Source organism: Tamandua tetradactyla, chromosome 19 (assembly GCF_023851605.1).
Source record: "Tamandua tetradactyla isolate mTamTet1 chromosome 19, mTamTet1.pri, whole genome shotgun sequence".
NCBI lineage: Eukaryota > Metazoa > Chordata > Mammalia > Pilosa > Myrmecophagidae > Tamandua > Tamandua tetradactyla.
The window spans coordinates 12,210,928-12,230,342 of NC_135345.1; the positions used below are offsets into that span (position 1 = coordinate 12,210,928).

At 38.0% G+C, this 19,415-nt stretch overlaps 2 long non-coding RNA genes across 2 annotated transcripts in view; one reads left to right on the forward strand and one right to left on the reverse strand.

The window, feature by feature from the left end:
- Positions 1 to 1,661: 1,661 nt before the first annotated feature.
- On the reverse strand, positions 1,662 to 9,648 carry LOC143663476 (uncharacterized). The gene is made up of 3 exons (XR_013165948.1): positions 9,576 to 9,648; positions 1,938 to 2,103; positions 1,662 to 1,789 (listed from the first exon to the last, which is right to left on the reverse strand). It is a non-coding gene; the product is annotated as an uncharacterized LOC143663476 (long non-coding RNA).
- The window catches only part of LOC143663034 (uncharacterized), a 60,027-nt gene continuing 45,702 nt past the window's right edge, over positions 5,091 to 19,415 (forward strand). The window contains exons 1-2 of the long non-coding RNA XR_013165718.1: positions 5,091 to 5,280; positions 13,408 to 13,490. This is a non-coding gene — a long non-coding RNA (uncharacterized LOC143663034). The remainder of the gene's footprint in view (positions 5,281 to 13,407; positions 13,491 to 19,415) is intronic.

Consider the following 19,415-nt stretch of genomic DNA (forward strand, 5'->3'; position numbering starts at 1 on the left):
CTGGCTCAAAATCTCTTATCTGTTTCTACTAAGCCAGTATTTCCCATATAGTCTTGATTTACCTGAAGCACTTGTTAAAAATACACATTTTTGAGGCCTCTGTCTGGAGATCTTGACTGAATAAGCCTGAGGTGGGGTTCAAGCATGTGAACTTTTAACAATCACACCAGCTGGGTTTTATGACTGAGGTCTGAATCACTTGCTGCCCCTCCCTGCCTTCACAAGAGATATAGAAAAGTGTCAAATGAACCCTAAGATGGATGAGGATCTAAAAGGCTTTAAATATCCTCCCCATTATCTCCATCATTTCTCTTCCCCTCCAGTCTATTTATATATTTTATTTTATAAACAATAAAAATATACTAAAGTGTGTCAACTCAGTTTAAAGTACCCCTTTCAAGATTGGTTTACCAACACTCCCTTCTACAGAAATTCTGGTGTTTGCCCCAGCCAAATATTGCAGATATTAGTCTTAGTCAATCTCATTCTAAAAAAAAATCACTCAAAAAAGGGGCTAGTTGCTGGAGACTTGGGTTCAATTCCCGGTGCCTACCCAGGCCAAAAAAAAAAGGGGGGAGGGGGGCTAGTGAAATGATTGATCAGATTAATAAGGTTAAAAAGGATCTGAAAGTTCTTTTTCCTACTTGTCCCTTGTCCTGTCCCATCCTGTCTCCATCTTTTGCCATTCTGCTGTTTTTTTTTTTTGCATCTGTCTTTCTGAAATGTGTGTATATAATCTATGCATATTCATATCTTACCAATAAACTTTGAAGTGCTCATGATTTCCAGTTATTAAGGTATTCTAGTTTGCTAGCCGCCGGAATGTGATATACCAGGAATGGAACAGCTTTTAAAAAGGGAATTTAATAAGCTGCAAGTTTGCAGTTCTAAAGTCATAAAATGTTCAAATTAAGGCAAGGCTATAGAAATGGCCAATCTAAGGCATCTAGGGAAAGATAACCTCATTTCAAGAAGACCAATCACCTTCAGGGTTTCTCTCTCAGCTGAAGAGGCACCTGGTGAACATGGAAATGCTACTAGCTTCCTTGTCAATCTTCCTGTTTCATGAAGCTCCCCCACAGGTGTATTCCTTCTTCATCTCCAAAGAACTATGGCTGTGTGGGCTCTCATGGTTCTCGGGGCTCTCACCCCTCATGGCTCTGTTGCTCTCTCCAAAACGCTTCCTCTTTTTAGGATTCTAGCAAGCTAATCAAGACCTACCTGGAATTGGTGGAGTCACATCTCCATCTAACAAAAACTTAATACCCATAATTGGGTGTGTCACATCTCCATGAAGATAATCTAATAAAAAACTCCTGCCTACCTTATTGAATAGGGATTAAACTAGATAGTTGCTCCCACAGGATTGGATCGGGATTAAAACATGGCTTTTCCAGGGTACATAATCCTTTCAAACCAGCACATAAGGTAAGGTTTCTAAGACCCCCTCTATAAACAGATTAGTTTAAAGGAGTCAATCCCTAGCCGGTGTTTCTGAAACACTTTCTTTGAGGTATCCCTAATGAAAGAGGAAAGTTATTTGTGCCCCCGGTTCTTCCAATGAAAAACATGACATTCATTGTGAAGTTTTCTATTTTATCCTAACATTCCTGTGGATTTGGATTTATAATTTAAAATACATCCAGATTTGTTTTAACATAAAATTTTATTTTCTCAATATCGTTGAATAAAATTGAATCTCCAGAAAGTTACAGATCTTTGGCTGAGACGCTGCTATCCCTGTGCACAGATGAAGAGCCGCGGTTTTCAACCACCACCAGTAACAGTTCTGGGGGGATAAGTTCACTGGATCAGTGATCTTCCCAGTGATCTTCCCCCGGACAACGTGACCCAGCATGGGAATCTTTTAAATAGGAAATAGGAAAGAAAAGTTCAAAATACTGGTACACCCTGGTGAAATGTGAAATAAAAATTACCTAATCTGTCCACCAGTCAACTGTAGTAGAAGTGTCACAGGAGGTCAGACTTTGCTTCCCATTTCTCTCTCTCAGCTTCAGACTGAGTCATGTCCCAATTGTTTTCCAGACTGCACATTGTTTTCACATACACTGTCACATTTTATCTTCATACCAATCTATAGAACTAAATGAGACATTGTTATCCTCCTTTATCAAAGAAAAAAATCTGAAACAGTGAGATTATAAGACTTGCCCAGAATATATATCATCCAAGTCTATCTCTACTGACCCATAGATCTTCTATACCCAGCAAACATCTTTGACAGTTTCAGAAATACAGGATATATTTAGTAAACTATGGCTGAAATGAATTCATTATTCCAATTTAAAAAGACTTGGAGTACAAAGTTTAGAATTTCAGCTCAATTCTTCTACCCTTCTAAATCTGGTGTCATTACAAAGCTTTTGTTGTATTGCTAAAGTGCTACTGATAATTTGACTAGTAGTATTTGTGCCCCTCCCCACAAATGACCTTTCAAGGAATACAAATACGGAACTGTACACTACCCAACTAAAGCAGCTCCTGAGTTATCACTGAGGAATTGAGAGACTATCTTTTTAAGTTTCAAAGGTATAGACTAAAGTCAGTATTTGTAAATGTTAACTATTGTTTTTTTTCAGACTAGTCCAACCTGATAACAAGATTCCAATTGGATTATGACCTGTGTTCAATGAAACTTTCCATTTACATGAAATATGCTCTTTAGCCAGAAGGGTGGGGGATATAAAAAAGGACACAGTTCAGCTCAAAGAGGCCTAGACTCTTTATCATTCATCAGGCAAGGTGACAAGCTGACTGAAACTCCAGTGAGATTCAGTTTAACATAAACTTCCTGAGTTGAATTCCATTATTGCTAAAAATAACTAGAAAGAAATCATTTAAATATTTTCCAGAATACCAGCATGGGGAATTATTCATATTTGATTAATAGAATTATGAGAAGGGCTCATCCTGATAAGCATCAAAAATTGCTTAAGTTTTATAACTAGAAGGAACATTAAAAGAGCTTTATTTTAACCTTCCTACTAATGAAAGATTTCCTGATATACATCAGCAAAATGTGGCTTCAAACATTTAGTGATGAATATCCATTACTTTCTAAGGAAGTTCATTGTATTGTCGGACTTAAAATTTTGTTGGAAAGATGCAAACAAAAGTAAAGTGAAATAATTGTGAGAACATATTACAGCTCCCCAAGCCAAAGAAAAGAAATGGGTGATGAATTTCTCATATATTTCTTATAGGCAGGTTTGATATGGCCATGGCGGTAACGTTGGCCAGTATCTGTTAGAAATCTCATTCAAAAGAAAAGCATGCAGTAAGTTCTCAATTCATCCACTGATATTTTTCATTCTTGGGATACAAATAAAAAGAAGGAAAGAACTTGTTTGGACAGTATCCTTAAGAATTAATTACTGGCTCTGTGGAAATTAAACTTGCAAAAAACAGATTAGTGCATTACATTAAATTTTAGATAGTTATAAAAATCAGCATGGTCTAGACTTGGACATGAGGCAACTATGAAAAAGACAAAATTCAAAATTAGTAAAATTTCATAGTATTCAGTCATTCACTCATCCTATTATTTTATTATTTGATATTTATTGAGCAACTACTGTGGACCAGACACTGCAAGATACCAAGGAATAATGATGAAAAATATAGTCTCTGTCTGAAGGAATTTGCAATCTAGCCATAGAGACAAACAATTCAAGGATGTAGGCTCTAACAGTAGCTTTAACAGAGAAAACTGTGACCACTTGACTTCACTCTTCTCCCCTATATTTTACAGAATTTGGGCAAATTATTCTCTGAGTTTCCTTACAATTGTAAGTAAAGGATTCTTAGAGCATTGTGGGCAACTATATCATTAATGTGAAGATTTATGCCAATCTTCATTTCAATCGAACACTAAAAGCCTTAACGGAATTTCACCTTGTAAGGGATTTAAGGCAAATTCCATTTTCCAAGGTTTGGAAAACCACATTTTGAGTTATGTTTCTTCAACATCCTTTATTAAGGATGGCAGTCCATTCAATTGAATTCAATTCAACAAAGCCCTTAACCACATTCCAAAATCTGTCAAATTTTATAGACACAAAGATGAAGCAGACGTGGTTCCTGATTTCAAGGAGTTCAACTCTACGAAAAGACAGAAATGTTAACACAGAAACAGAGACTAGTGAGAAACATATCATGGTAGATGTCACCGAGCCACCACTCACTCCCTCCATGATTGGACTCCACTTACCTCTCTAGCCACCGTTCTCTACTTTTACCCATGAACTCTACATCCATTCACAAGGGCATTCTTTCAGTTTCTGAACATTCATTCAACCTTTCCTCAGGTCTTTCACATATTCCTTTTCCTCTGCCAGCATCACTTTTGCCCTTCTTTTTGACACCCTTCCCTCTCACCTGTTTAATTCTTACTCAGCATTCAGGCGTAACCGAACTATATTTTTGCATTACTCAATATCCCCCAACTCTTCCAACTTTGTCAGCAGTTATGCACAATTCCACATGTACTCTCTCAGCTCTGTGCCTTGGTTATCTTTCCCCAAGGCTAACTTCATGAGAAATTGTGTCCAGAGACAAACATTAAGAAACAGTTAACTTTGTTAGCAACATGTACATGCACTCTCTTGGCTCTGTGCCTGCTTTGTCTACACCCACTATAAAACCCTGCTTCCCCCTCTGATGAATGTGAAACACTTTCACACTGACTCTGTATCAGCTGCCATCAGAGCAACTTGACTCCTAGATTAATTTCTTTCTTCACTTCTGTAAGTAAGTCCCTATAATAAATAGCCCATAGCTGGTGTTTTTTTTGGTCTCTAGGCTGGAAAAGTCCCTTCGGGTCAAAACAACAGGCTTCAAGGTGCATCTCTCCATTAAGTAAGCCCATGCTCAACTCTTCAGTAAACTCAAGTTCAATAAACTTTTATCACTTTGCTTAGTAAAGAAAAAAAACAAACAAACAAGTCTCAACCTTTGACTGCTCCACTTTACATAGATGCCCCTATTGTATGATCTTATAACACCTTGGACAACTCCTATCATAAGTTCATGCTGTGTCATAACTGTTGTCAAGATACCTATCTCTCCTACTTGACTAAATTAGCTCTTACAAGGGCAGAAACAAAGTCTACTATGATCACACTGTTCTCTCTAGTATGGAGCACATAGTAGATTTCTGATGAACTGCTTGAATGAAAGAAATGGCATTTAAATTGTGTTTTAAAGAATGAATAAGAGTTCCCTAGGAGCAGGTGAGCCAGGTGGAAAATATTTACAAAGGTAAGAGGTCAAAAGCTTGAAGATGTGCTAGAAAGTGTTTGTTTGAGAAAGAAAGTGGTTTTTAGACGTTTTAGGTTATAATTTAGGGAGAAATAAATATAACTTGGGGTCCAATTAAGAAAAAAAGTTTTCATATGTTAGGCTAAGGAATTTGGACTGTATCCTAAATGTAATGGATAGTCAAGTCTCACCAGAAGAGTAAGGCCAAACCAGTGAGTACCATGCATTGCTTCTATTATGGAAAATATATAGGGAAGATCAGATTTTTTCCATTATAAAAGATGCTCTGTGTTTGGCTGGCACAGTTCTTTTTAAGTACAGATGTGGCTTTTATATCTATAGCCAGCCACCATGTTCAGTTCACGGTGGGATGATGAGTCATCAAACAGATAAATGTTTGATGACTCTCAAAACAAGCTATAAACAAATTTAATTATCAGTAGAGCCCATTTTCGTTTTGACTTCTTTTCCCTGTGTAGCACAAGTATATGAAAAGGAAACCTATAAAAGTATATACAGTGCATTTTCCAAGTAATATGTAATGCCTAAAATATAATTGTTAAGGTAATAAGAGATCTTGTCTCTAGGCAAATTATATTTATCTACTGAGTGCCCAACTATCTTTAAATTACTGTTTAATAACCCTCCTGCCTTCTTATTAATGAATATCCATATGTAGTGTGATATTAGACTGTGGTTTATTATTTTTCTTGAGACATAGACATGACACCACAACATTAAGAAGTCATGTCTTTAGCCATATTCAAATAAACAAAATACACTAAAAGCCACAATCTGTGAAGGATCGCAGGGTTTCCATGAGAAAATGAAAATGTAGATGCAGACATCTGATTTGCTCAGTTCCTTCATGAGCCCTTTGCAGCCTGCTCCATGTGAGACACAAAGGGCTTTTGTTACGCACATGCCGTACATCACAAATGGAGACCCTCAGCCAAAGAAAATATACAATCACCAGAAGAATAAACCCAGGATGAGAAGCACAGAGGTAGCATCAATAGACGTCTAATATGCCATTGGACCCATCTGGTTAGAATCACATCATCAAAATCAGAGCTGGAGTAGACCTTCCAGGTCATCCCATCTATTCCCCCGCCAACACAACAATCATCTTTTTGAGGGCCAGGTCCAGTTCAACTCCACATGTCTCAAGAGACAGGAATTCCACAGATTCTGCAGGCAAGACATTTACCATATTTAAAAAAGGCAAATGCAGTCAAAGAAGTGATTTCAGACAGTAAAAAAAAAAAAAAAAAAATGTATTCAGACTTTGAAACATAAGGGATTAGCTTTTTAACATAGAAATTTTACCAGTAGAAGAGCTTCATGCCTGAAGAATCACAATTAAAATGGAAAGAAGTTCCCTGGGCAATACAAAGATTTAAGAGAGACTCAAAGCTCTGTCAAGGGCAGCTCCTAGAGGAGTTGTCGTTCAAGGAAATTGTATGCCAGTGTTCCAACCCTTCTTCCAAGTCACAGACAGAAATGGAGCAATGGTGACTAGTCAGCAGCTGAAGTATTGGAAAAAGAGGTGAGCTGGAAATCAGAGCCATAGACACATCATTGATAAGAAAAGACACTTAGACTTTTTTGAGAGTTGGTTAAAGAAAGGGGGCAATTGCATGGTAAGAGAAATCCTATGTCAAGAAATAAAAGATAAAATCAGAATTTATGTCAAATTTTCAAGGACCTAAAGTTGGACTCAAAGATAGCCTTTGAAGTCAAGAATTCAGAAGTAGAGAGATAATATCCAGTAAAAACGGGTTTAGGTAAAAGGAATGAGGGCTCCTTAATGGGTGCCTCTAAAACTCATTTTAGAATTGTTTTATGTAGTAAGATCTTTTAACAGAAGCAGTGCTTTCATGGGTAAGACATGGGTAAGACATGCAATAGGGTAAGGAAAGCTGGAGCCTTCCTGCTCAAATTCACCTATCCCTATAGAGTTCTCACTACACTTCTGTAGAACTTCTGGCATTGATTTAAAACACCAGCTCCAACTGCATTGTTAAGATTTAATCATGTGGGGTATTCTGTGGTGCGGCCTTAGAAATTGGATCATGTCCCCCACAAGACATATTCATTTGTCTAGTGAGTGTGAACTCATTTGTAAATGGGATCTTCGGGTCCTAACCCACACCATATGGATGTGGATGTATTTATTAATAGGATCTCAGAAGATACTACCAATATGATGCCAAGTTGAACCAGGATGGGTCTTAATCTAATATGACTGGAGCATTTATAAGCAAAAATATTCAGGAGACAAATATACAGATCGCGATGTGACAAAGGCAAAGATTGACTGCCAGCAAACCTCCATTAGAACACTGCAAACTGTAAGTCAATAATAATACTTATTGTTTCCCCTACTAGTGTGTGGCATTTTTCATAGCAGCCCTGGCAAACTGAGACATGAAGCATGTCAAAAGGGTTGTATAACTCTATAATGGGGAATTCTATCCACAGAGTTTAGACCTTATTTTATTTAAGTCATATCCTGTCACCTGGCCACATCATGTAGCTGAGTAGTCCTTGCAAATCTCGCAGTCATGTCTATCTTGGCAAAATACATGGTGTACAGTCTGTGAACATTGCAGCTTGTTTGTATATAGACCAAAGTGGTTCAGCCCAGTCGTTTAGGTTCAAGATAGAGAGTATATTGAGGAGAGAGAATGGTAGAATTAAAAAGAGAGAGGAAAGAATAGGCAAACTGGAAAACAGGAAAATGAAGCAAGAACAAGGTACAGGATGTCAGGGCCAAAACTGTGTATTGATGATGGTTTAGGCAATATTGTTGGTTTCCTAAACCAAATGCACACAGCATCTTCTTTCTTGTTAACAGAAATATGACTTTGTTTGGATAATACATTGTTCTCCACCCAACCTTGTGCTTCACCTAACCAATCATAGTAACCCATATCCCTTGACAATCATTGATTTAAGAACGGGCATATGATAGCATTCTGTCCTAAAGAGAAGCCCTACTAGGGAGGTTCCATGAAGGATTTTCTTGTTTCTACAGTGGTGCAGCTTAGGTAAAAGGGTTCCTCTTCTTTTCATATATATTATATCTGGACAACTGATACTACACAAGTTATATAGTGACAGTGAAGGGAGCAACCTGAATGACAAAGCTGACAGAGATAGCTTGAGACCTTGATGTCATGTTGAACAACTGAATTACCCAAACTTTTGACGTGCCCGACCTCTTATGATTCTCTGAACCATCTTGAGTACACATTAAGCTGTAATTCCCCAACTTCCTTATATGGTTTGACCATGTGATTGAGTTCTGGCCAATAGAATGTGAATGGACGTGATGGGTGTCATTTCTGGTACCAGCTTTTAAGAAGCAAGGGTACTATCTCTATATTCCCTTCTCAACCTTGCACCAGCTGAACAAGGTGACAGTGAGTCTCTAAGGATTGCCAAATCCATAAACTGTAAGTTTCCTGGATCTCTGAATTACTGTGATAAAGAGCTAACATAGACCAGAACACCTGTTGTAAGGTTTGATCTGTTGCATATTGTAGCATCTTTTTGTTATCATGTGTTAGCTTACTTTAAATAATGCAACTCGTACACATTCATTTGGCTTATAAGGACAATACCTACCTGGTCAGCATCTCAGGATGGTAGAGAGAATCATGTCACAGAAATGTGCAACAGGTGTGGGTTTGCTTTAGTTCATAATGCCTTCACAGACACTAGCATTCATGAACTTCCCAACAGTCCTGTAAGATAGGCTGAGCTATCTTATTACCCTCATTTCAGAGGTGGGGAAACCAATAATCAGGGAGATTTAACAACTTGCTTGAAACTTCCAAGTTCCAAATTTAGAACTGAAGCTCCAAATCCTTTGTCTTTCCCATTGTAATTTGCTGATTGTATGCCTTTTGAAAACATATCCTCGATTGATGGCTTTATTGCATAAATTCCTCCAGGAATTAGGGGATGTCTTAGAAGATCCAATTCAATTGAGTTCTGAATCTGGAATATGAAGGATTTATAATTCCAGAGGATTTAGCAATGAGGTTGGACCTACCACAGGTCAGTTTTCTTGGTAGATTCTCTCACCATGCCTCAGACATGGCTGGCTCCCTCAGAGGTTATGGAGCTCATTCTCAAGCCTCAAATCAAAAGTTTCTCTGGCATCTCCCTCAAAATTTGTCTGTCAACCTCTATTTGAATACATCTGATGATGAAGCACACAGTATTCAAAAGCTTCTCAATCCATTTTTAGAGTAACCAACTTGTCCTGACACCCCAGGACTTACCTGTTTTTAATACTACAAGTCCCATTCCTGGAAACCCCCTCAATCCTGAGAAAACTGGGATGGTTGCTCACCCTATTGTTGCCAAACAATGGAAATTCTAAACGCATTATTTTAATTGAAATGAAACTTGCCTTGCTGTAATGTCGACCCAATTTACATGTTTTGCCCTCTTTAATATCTATTACTCAACCAACATATGTTTCTTTTTAATATCTGAATTGTTTCTGGTTTTCTCTGGCTATCAAAAGCTTAAGGTAAACTGTCCTACTATAAAGTATAGGATCAAATGATCTAAACTTTTAATCACTGGTTTTGACAAGCAAGGGCTAATTCTGATTACTTAAAAAAAAATTATTCTCCCTACAAGTGTATAGTGTAAGACTTTGGATATTGTTTTTCTTGTTCCCCAGGTTTATTTTATGATAAGTTTCGTGAAAATAAAAACATATTATGATCTAGCAAGTATAAAGATAATTAATTGCTAGTAATTGATGCTTATATGAAAGTTAGTTTTTCTTAATCACTATATCCTCTTGAGAAGAGTTTTCACCACTGAACTTAATTACTCCTGAGAGCTAAACTTTTTTTCTTTCTTTTACTTTTCCTTTTTTTTACTACGAGTGTACCATTTACTCCAGGGAAAGGAGTAATTTCTACATTAGTGGGTACTGAGGGACCACCAAAACCAGGAAATAACTGTTTTATGAGTTTTCCTTAAATCAAAGCAACAGGGATATGGTCAACATCATCCTTTCACTCCCACTGGGTTCTTTAGACAAGTGCTTTTTGGGAAAAAGAAACTTTTTTTGCAGTGAAAGGCACATCCACTTCATTGCTTTCTTTTCTGTTGAAAATTGAGTAGGATCCAAATAGTCCATAAGCCCTCTGCACCAAGCCAAACATGTCTCTTTAAGCTGTTTTGATTTTCTTGCAACTTACCTGCTTGTATGTCACCTGTGGGAACACTTTGTAAAACTAGAATTAGGATGTTTATATTTTATATGTCATTAAAATTAAAATAAGTAAAGTCGTGATTACCATGATGATTCTGAGAATTTGGCAAAGTAAATATTTCTAGAGAAGATTTAGGCATTCAGTGACTTTGGGAACATTAATTATATAGTCTTATAAATGTAGTATGCTTTTCAAGGGCCAAATTTTTTATTCTAGAATGTAAGAATAAGATGAGGCTTTCAAGTCTATATATTTCAAACACCCCCTCCCCATTTTATAGATGGCTAATTGAAACTCAGGGAGCCCAGATGATCACACTAAAGTTCAGTGCAGAGACAAAACTAGAATTCTGAAGACAACCAGACAGATTTTTCTTGTTTTCTAACTCAACAAGTCAAAACAGTGATCCTTCAGCAGTTGAGGGTGATGAGTTCTTTTGAGAACTAGGTTAAAACTGTGAGACTCAGCAAAGATGTAAAAAAACACAAGAATTTCATATAATTTCAGAAGATTCAAAAATCTCCTGTATTTCATACTTTAAATCCCTTAAAGTCCCTTGGGTCATGGATAATTTTCTAAGGGGACACCTTGGACAATTCCTGGGCAGACTCCCTATTTAAAGAACAAGCCATGTTAGAATTTAATTGTCTGAAACTCAATAATTTTTTAATAAGCAATCAAATCCTTGTTTTTGTATATTTGAGTTTTTATTTACATTTATGCTAAGGCTTTAAGCATTTTATGAATGAGTTGCTTTGATATTAGACTAAGAATAAAAAATTAACTTCAGGAATTAAGAGTAGGGACTGGGTAATGTCATCAAATTTACTCCTGTAAATATTTAGATTTTATTTTATTAAATTAACTATCACTAAAAATTTGGGGAAAATGACTTAAATTCTTTAATTATCACAATTACAGTATGGCTTACACTGTCTAGCTATATTAACTACCTTTGATAAATATTGTTGTTTCTAATATTTGTAAATAATATTTACTTTATACTTTAACCTATACCAAGTACATGCTGATGAATTTTTGTTATATATCCTCCCAACAATAGCATAAATTGGGTTTTATTTTACACATTTTATAATTAAAATTATTGAATCACAGAGAGATTGAGAAATTCCTCAAGGTCTTCAACTAATGCAATCATTCTCATCTAGGGTAATTTTGCCCTCCACCTTCCAGGTCAGGAGATTTTCAGCAATATCTGGAGCCATTTTAGTTGTCACAAGGTGGAGGGGTGGGTGCTATGCACTTCTAGTAGGTAAAGGCTAAGGATGCAGCTAAAAATTCTACAGTACATAGGACAGCACCCCACCACAAAGAACTATCTGGTCCCAAATATTACTAGCGTCAAGGTTGGAAAATCCTTAAACTAGGAAATGGCAGATTGAGTCTTCAACCCCAGACGATATAATTCCAGGATACATATCCACTACTTGCTCTAAAAAAAAAACGTATCTAATAATATGTTCTACCAAAATACAAATGACAATAATCTTTCATTTTGCAAAATGTTTTTGTGCTAACTTGATAGTGTGTAGTTAATAATTACTTTGTGGTTAAGACATGTGACTGAGAAATTGTAAGTAAATTACGGCCAAGTCATTTGCATTATATACGCCAAGGGAGCTTGTGGGAAGATTGAAGCTCACCTAAGAGAGTCTCAGGGTCCCAGATCCACTCTAATAAGTTGTCAGTGCTGAAATAAATATTTTGAAGATTGTAGTTGGGTCACATTTTGCTGAGGGTAGTGCTGTGCAAAGAGTGGTAGAACTCATATTGAGGTAGATCTGTGTGATTAATGTTGAAAATATTCTTCCCAAGCAACCTTTGTATAGTGAACTGTGATTCATGTGACTATGAAAGTTGTAACTCAAGGTTGTAATTGAAAAATGTACCTGAAAATTGTCATCTGAGCTGCAAAGAGCTTTAGCTAAATACAGGTCATCTTCTCCAATCTCTGACCTGGGCAGGGAATAAGGCACAGCTTCATATCTTTGTGCACCATTTATCTTCCAGGCATCAGATATATACACTGAGGACAGTGGGTGATCATGGCTTTGTGGGACCAGAGAGACTGAGGACAAAGCTGTCTTTATGATACAGGCCACTTTTGGCCTGTGCTTAACTTCTATAGCTGTAGTGTTCAATATTCTCTAAGAAGAAAGGGAAACCATGAGGGTCTAGCCAATTGCCCATACTCAGGCATTCAAAGACTGCAGACCCATTTACTATTTGTACTACATGAATAGGGCATTCTAGTAAGGCCCTAATGGGGGCCTAGTTATTGTTATTATTTTTAATTATGGCAAATTTATAAGTTTGTTGCTAGAGGCAACAAAAAGAGAGAGAATAATAACAATAAACATTCTAGCTGATGTTTGCCATTTGTGTCAGGTAATCAATTTTTGTTCATATCACAAGGCTTTAGCAAACACTTAATGTTAATTGTGCAAGTTTTCACTAACAAAACTAAGAAGGATATGAGATTATCATTGTACTGTTAAAGCTATCACTGTAAATAAGTAATGTAACCACTGAGACTGTTAAGGGAAGAAAACACTACTTATTCATCTGGCATTTAAGAAACATCTACTATGGGCAAAGTACCATGCTAGGCATAAAAGTAAAACATAACTCAATATGAGCCCTTTCCTTAAAAAGCTTATAACATAGTGCTAAAAGCAGACAGATGGTTTGGTAAGAAAAGGAAAACAGCAGAGAGGAGACAGGAAAACAAAAGGAAAGAAAAGTAAGAGAACGAGAGAAGGGAATTCAGATGCAAAATCACAGACATCTGCTTGTTGTAAGAACTAAAGAAAGTTGCTGACCTCTCTGAGACTCGGTTTCTTCACCTCGAAAATAGGCACCATAACACCCACCTTGAGAGAATTTCTAAAGAAGATGGCAGAGTAAAGACTGCAGGACTCACCCTTCTTACAAAATCAGGTAATGAACATGCAGAAACTGTCTGAAACACTATGCTGGGGTTCTGGAGGACAGGAGAGAACTTAGAGAGTGGGATGAAGAGACTGTAAATGACTGTACAGCAACTGCTGGCACCCATTTCTGCTTGTGAGGCAAGCCACCTTGGGTCTGACCTGGGCTGGCTGCTGCAGATGGAGGGGGACATAGAAGCCCTCTTCGCCAAGAATAGGGGATGCATGGCCAAGCACTGATAATGACTTTTTATTGGCAAATTTAGATAGCTGGGTCCAGGCTCTGAACTGCTGTTTTAGCTTGCCCTGGACAAGGAACACTGTAGCCACAGTTTTAACCCCACCCCTGACAGTGGTGAATATGGTGGAGGATTAAAGGTTTAAAGTGGAGAGTTAAAGCCTAGGGTCTCCTAGTGCGGGGGGAAAAGTTTGCTAAAGAGCACCACCTGCTCAAAGGTTGAAAGCACAGCTTCAGGAGCCATCAAAAAGGCATTTTGGCATCTTCCCTGACCCTCTATTCCCAGGGTTCTTGGGAACTGTCTATTGTGGGTCCCTGGCCCTGCTTTGGCTGGGAAATACTGACTTGGGATGATTCTCTTTGAGTTGACCCTTATCACAAAATTTGTCATCAAGGCAAAAACAGCTAGAGGCAATGAAAGGAGAGATAATAATAATAATAATATATGCAAAACAAAAAGATCAGATCAAGATTCCCAGAGAAGGAACAGAGAAAAAGAAGATTTCTCCTAGGGGTGAAACAATTACACAAGTAATGCTAACTTAAAAATTGTACCTTATAGTCAGGGTAAGAACCAGATGAAGCAGAGCTGAAAAATCTGATCTGTTAAATATGGCAATTCTAAAGGACTAGAATAAATTGAACCAAGTGTCAATGAGGTGTCTTAACACAAAGCCAATCAGCAATGAAACCTTAGGCAAGACAGATAAACTGACTGTCAGAGAAAATTCATCAAGATAATCAGATGCCCAGTTATGAGCAGAAAATTATAAGCCATACTAAGAAATAGGAAGATTTGGCCTAATTTGTCAAAGGAATAAATTAAAATTTTAGATGAGACACAGAATTTGGAACAGCTAATCAAAGATGTTCAAACGAATCTCCTAAATTGATTCAAAGAGATAAAAGAAAATATGACTAAAGAGATAAAGGATATTAAAATGACATTTGGTAAGCATAATAGAAAAATTTGAAAGTATGAAAAGAAACATAAAAGAATTTATGAGAATGAAAGGCACAATAGAAAAGATTAAAAATACACTAGAGACATGCAGCAATAAATTTGAACAAGAAAAATCAGTGAACCAGAAGATAAAATAATTTGTATCTTCCAAACAAAGGAACAGATAGAGAAAAGAATAGAAGCTATTGAGCATGGTCTCAGGGAATTGAATGACAGCACAAAACACACAAACCTACATGTCATGGGTGTCCCAAAAGAAGATAAGGGAAAAGGGGTAGTAAAAATATTTCAGGAAATAATGGCCAAAAATTTCCCAACTCTTATTGTTAATATACATGTCCAAAAAGTGCAACATACTCCAAACAGAATAAATCCTAATAAACCTACTCTGAGACACATACTAATCAGAACATCAAATGCAAAGATAAAGAGTGAATTCTGAAGGTGGCAAGAGACAAGTGATTCAACACATACATGAGAATTGCAATAAGATTAAATGCCAATTTCTCATCAGAAACCATGGAGGTGAGAAGACAGGGGTATGATATATTTAAGGTACTGAAAGAAAAATTTCCAGCCTAGAATTCTTCATTGAGCAAAACTGTCCTTCAAAACTGAAGGAGGGGTAGGTGATGGTGGCTCAGTGGCAGAGTTCTCACCTGTCATGCCGGAGACCCGGGTTCGATTCCCAGTGCCTGCCCATGTACAAGTAAATAAATAAATAAATAAATATGCAGTAATTATTACTAAAAAAAAAAAAAAACTGAAGGAGACTACGGGGACATGACATCCAGGAGTGAAAGCGTCCCTGATGATGTGGGAGAGGACTCCCAGGGATGAATTCAGCCCTGGCACCATGGGATCAACAATTCCATCCTGACCAAAAAGGGGGAAAGAAGCGTAACTAATAAAGTATCAGCGGCAGAGAGAATTCAAATAGAGTCGAGAGGCTGCTCTGGAAGTTGCTGTTACACAAGCTTCAGGTTGACCTTGCTACCTATCATAACCTACCAACCCCCAACCAGGACCATTCCAGCCAATGCTGAAGAAGACCTAAGGCAATATATAAGATTCCACAAGGGTTCCATGCATTAGAGTAACTTTCCAGAAACCTACAACCTCCAGAGGGGTCCCTGGTCCAGATAAATCCTGAAACCTAGAGGGCCCAGCCTCTCCAGAACATCAGATAGTTCCATCTTCCTAACCCATATTAGTGACAGACCCTTCCAGTATGAAAAATTTAGAATGCCCATAGCCCAAACACCCCTAAAGAGAGGGATGGAAAGATGGTGGAGTTATACAATAAAGATAGGATTTAATAAATGAATGTGAATGCTAAATCATTAAACTGATATCTCTTTTAGTCTCCAGTATCTTAGAGCAGCTAGAAGTAAAAACCTAAAATTGTGGAACTGTAACCCATGTTAAACTCTTAATATGTTCTTCAACTAATTGTGGTGCTATGCTTTGAAATTTATTGCTTTTTTGTATATATGTTATTTTTCACAAAAAAAGAGGGAAAAAAGTTGATTGTGATGATAAAAATATTTAAGCCTTCTAGCCTCCTATATTCTGGAGCAGCTAGTAGTGAAAATCTGAGAGGATCGTATGGTAGCCCAAGACAAACTTTGGCATCTGTCCCTGTAACTACCTGTTGAAGAGTACTTTGAAAAGCATTGCTTTCTTATTTCTTTTTCTTGTATATATATATATTGTACTACACAATTAAAAAGTTAAAAAAAAAACTGATGGAAAGTGTATAGTTTGGTAGCTGCTGAAATGCAATATATCAAAACTGTAATGGCTTTTATAAAGGGGAGATTTAATAAGTTACAAGTTTACAGTTCTAGGGAAGTGAAAATGCCCAAATTAGGGCACCAACAAAAGGTTACCTTCACTCAAGAAAGGCCAATGGGGACTTCCTGGAAGATGGCGGCTTAGTAAGACGCGCGGATCTTAGTTTCTTCTCCAGGACACCTACTAGGGGAGTAGAAACGATACAGAAAGCGCCCAAAGCCACAACAGAGATAAAAAAGACAGCATACCCCATCCTGGAACGGCTGGCTGGCTGAGAGAAGCAGCTCGGGTGAGATCGCCGAGGCGCGCGGGCCTTACCGGGCGGGGTGGCAAGCGGCCGGAGTTACTCCCTTCCCCCTTCCCGGGCCGGCTGGGAGAATTGGAGAGGCGGTCCCCTGAAACAAAGACGGCTGGCGCCCACACCACGCGCAGCCCCCGGACCAACTGAGAGAATTGGATCGGAAACCCCCAGGCCGCGGAGAACGGTGACGGGTGGGGGAGGCCCCTTCCAAACCCGTGACTCCCGGGGAACGTGCACTCTCTCGGGCGGGCCGCTGCCGCTGGCGCCCTCCCGCCACGCTTGTTGCCCAGGGCCGACTAGGAAATTCGGACGGGCTCTTTCCCTGGCTGCGGCGACCAGCAACCCTCCCTGCGTTCGGACCGAGGGCCGGCTCAAGCCGCTTCGGCTAGCGAACCCCCAGGACGGCGAGAGTTTTCCAAAGTTTAAGGTCCCACAGCACCTTTTACTGGTGGGACCCGCAGACAAACGTGTGCCACGAGCGCCACCTACTGGGCAGGATAAGAAAAACAGAACCCAGAGATTTCACAGAAAAATATTACAACCTTGCTGGGTCCAACACCAAGAGAAATCTGAATAAATGCCCAGACGCCAGCAGCAGAAGATAACTGTCCACGCTCAAAAGATTGAGAATATGGCTCAGTCAAAGGAACAAACCAATAGCTCAAATGAGACACAAGAGCTGAGACAACTAATGCTGAATATACGAACAGAAATGGAAAACCTCTTCAAAAATGAAATCGATAAATTGAGGGAGGACATGAAGAGGACATGGGCTGAACATAAAGAAGAAATAGAAAAACTGAAAAAACAAATCGCAGAACTTATGGAAGTGAAGGATAAAGTAGCAAACATAGAAAAAATAATGGATAGCTACAATGATAGATTTAAAGAGACAGAAGATAGAATTAGTGATTTGGAGGATGGAACATCTGAATCCCAAAAAGAAACAGAAACTATCGGGAAAAGAATGGAAAAATTTGAACAGGGTATCAGGGAACTCAAGGACAATATGAACCGCACAAATATACGTGTTGTGGGTGTCCCAGAAGGAGAAGAGAAGGGAAAAGGAGGAGAAAAACTAATGGAAGAAATTATCACTGAAAATTTCCCAACTCTTATGAAAGACCTAAAATTACAGATCCAAGAAGTGCAGCGCACCCCAAAGAGAGTAGACCCAAATAGGCGTTCTCCAAGACACTTACTAGTTAGAATGTCAGAGGTCAAAGAGAAAGAGAAGATCTTGAAAGCAGCAAGAGAAAAACAATCCATTACATACAAGGGAAACCCAATAAGACTTTGTGTAGATTTCTCAGCAGAAACCATGGAAGCTAGAAGACAGTGGGATGATATATTTAAAATACTAAAAGAGAAAAACTGCCAACCAAGACTCCTATATCCAGCAAAATTATCCTTCAAAAATGAGGGAGAAATTAAAACATTCTCAGACAAAAAGTCACTGAAAGAATTTGTGACCAAGAGACCAGCTCTGCAAGAAATACTAAAGGGAGCACTAGAGTCAGATACAAAAAGACAGAAGAGAGAGATATGGAAAAGAGTGTAGAAAGAAGGAAAATCAGATATGATGTATATAATACAAAAGACAAAATGTTAGAGGAAAATATTATCCAAACAGTAATAACACTGAATGTCAATGGACTGAATTCCCCAATCAAAAGACATAGATTGGCAGAATGGATTAAAAAACAGGATCCTTCTATATGCTGTCTACAGGAAACACATCTTAGACCCAAAGATAAACATAGGTTGAAAGTGAAAGGTTGGGAAAAGATATTTCATGCAAATAACAACCAGAAAAGAGCAGGAGTGGCTATACTAATATCCAACAAATTAGACTTCAAATGTAAAACAGTTAAAAGAGACAAAGAAGGACACTATATACTAATAAAAGGAACAATTAAACAAGAAGACATAACAATCATAAATATTTACGCACCGAATCAGAATGCCCCAAAATACGTGAGGAATATACTGCAAACACTGAAAAGGGAAATAGACTCATATACCATAATAGTTGGAGACTTCAACTCACCACTCTCATCAAGGGATAGAACATCTAGACAGAGGATCAACAAAGAAATAGAGAATCTGAATATTACTATAAATGAACTAGACTTAATAGACATTTATAGGACATTACATCCCACAACAGCAGGATACACCTTTTTCTCAAGTGCTCATGGATCATTCTCAAAGATAGACCATATGCTGGGTCACAAAGCAAGTCTTAACAAATTTAAAAAGATTGAAATCTTACACAACACTTTCTCGGACCATAAAGAAATGATGTTGGAAATCAATAATAGGCAGAGTGCCAGAAAACTCACAAATACGTGGAGGCTCAACAACACACTCCTAAACAACGACTGGGTCAAAGAAGAAATTGCAAGAGAAATTAGTAAATACCTCGAGGCGAATGAAAATGAAAACACAACATATCAAAACTTATGGGACGCAGCAAAGGCAGTGCTAAGAGGGAAATTTATTGCTCTAAATGCCTATATCAGAAAAGAAGAAAAGGCAAAAATTCAGGAATTAACTATCCATTTGGAAGAACTGGAGAAAGAACAGCAAGCTAACCCCAAAGCAAGCAAAAGGAAAGAAATAACAAAGATTA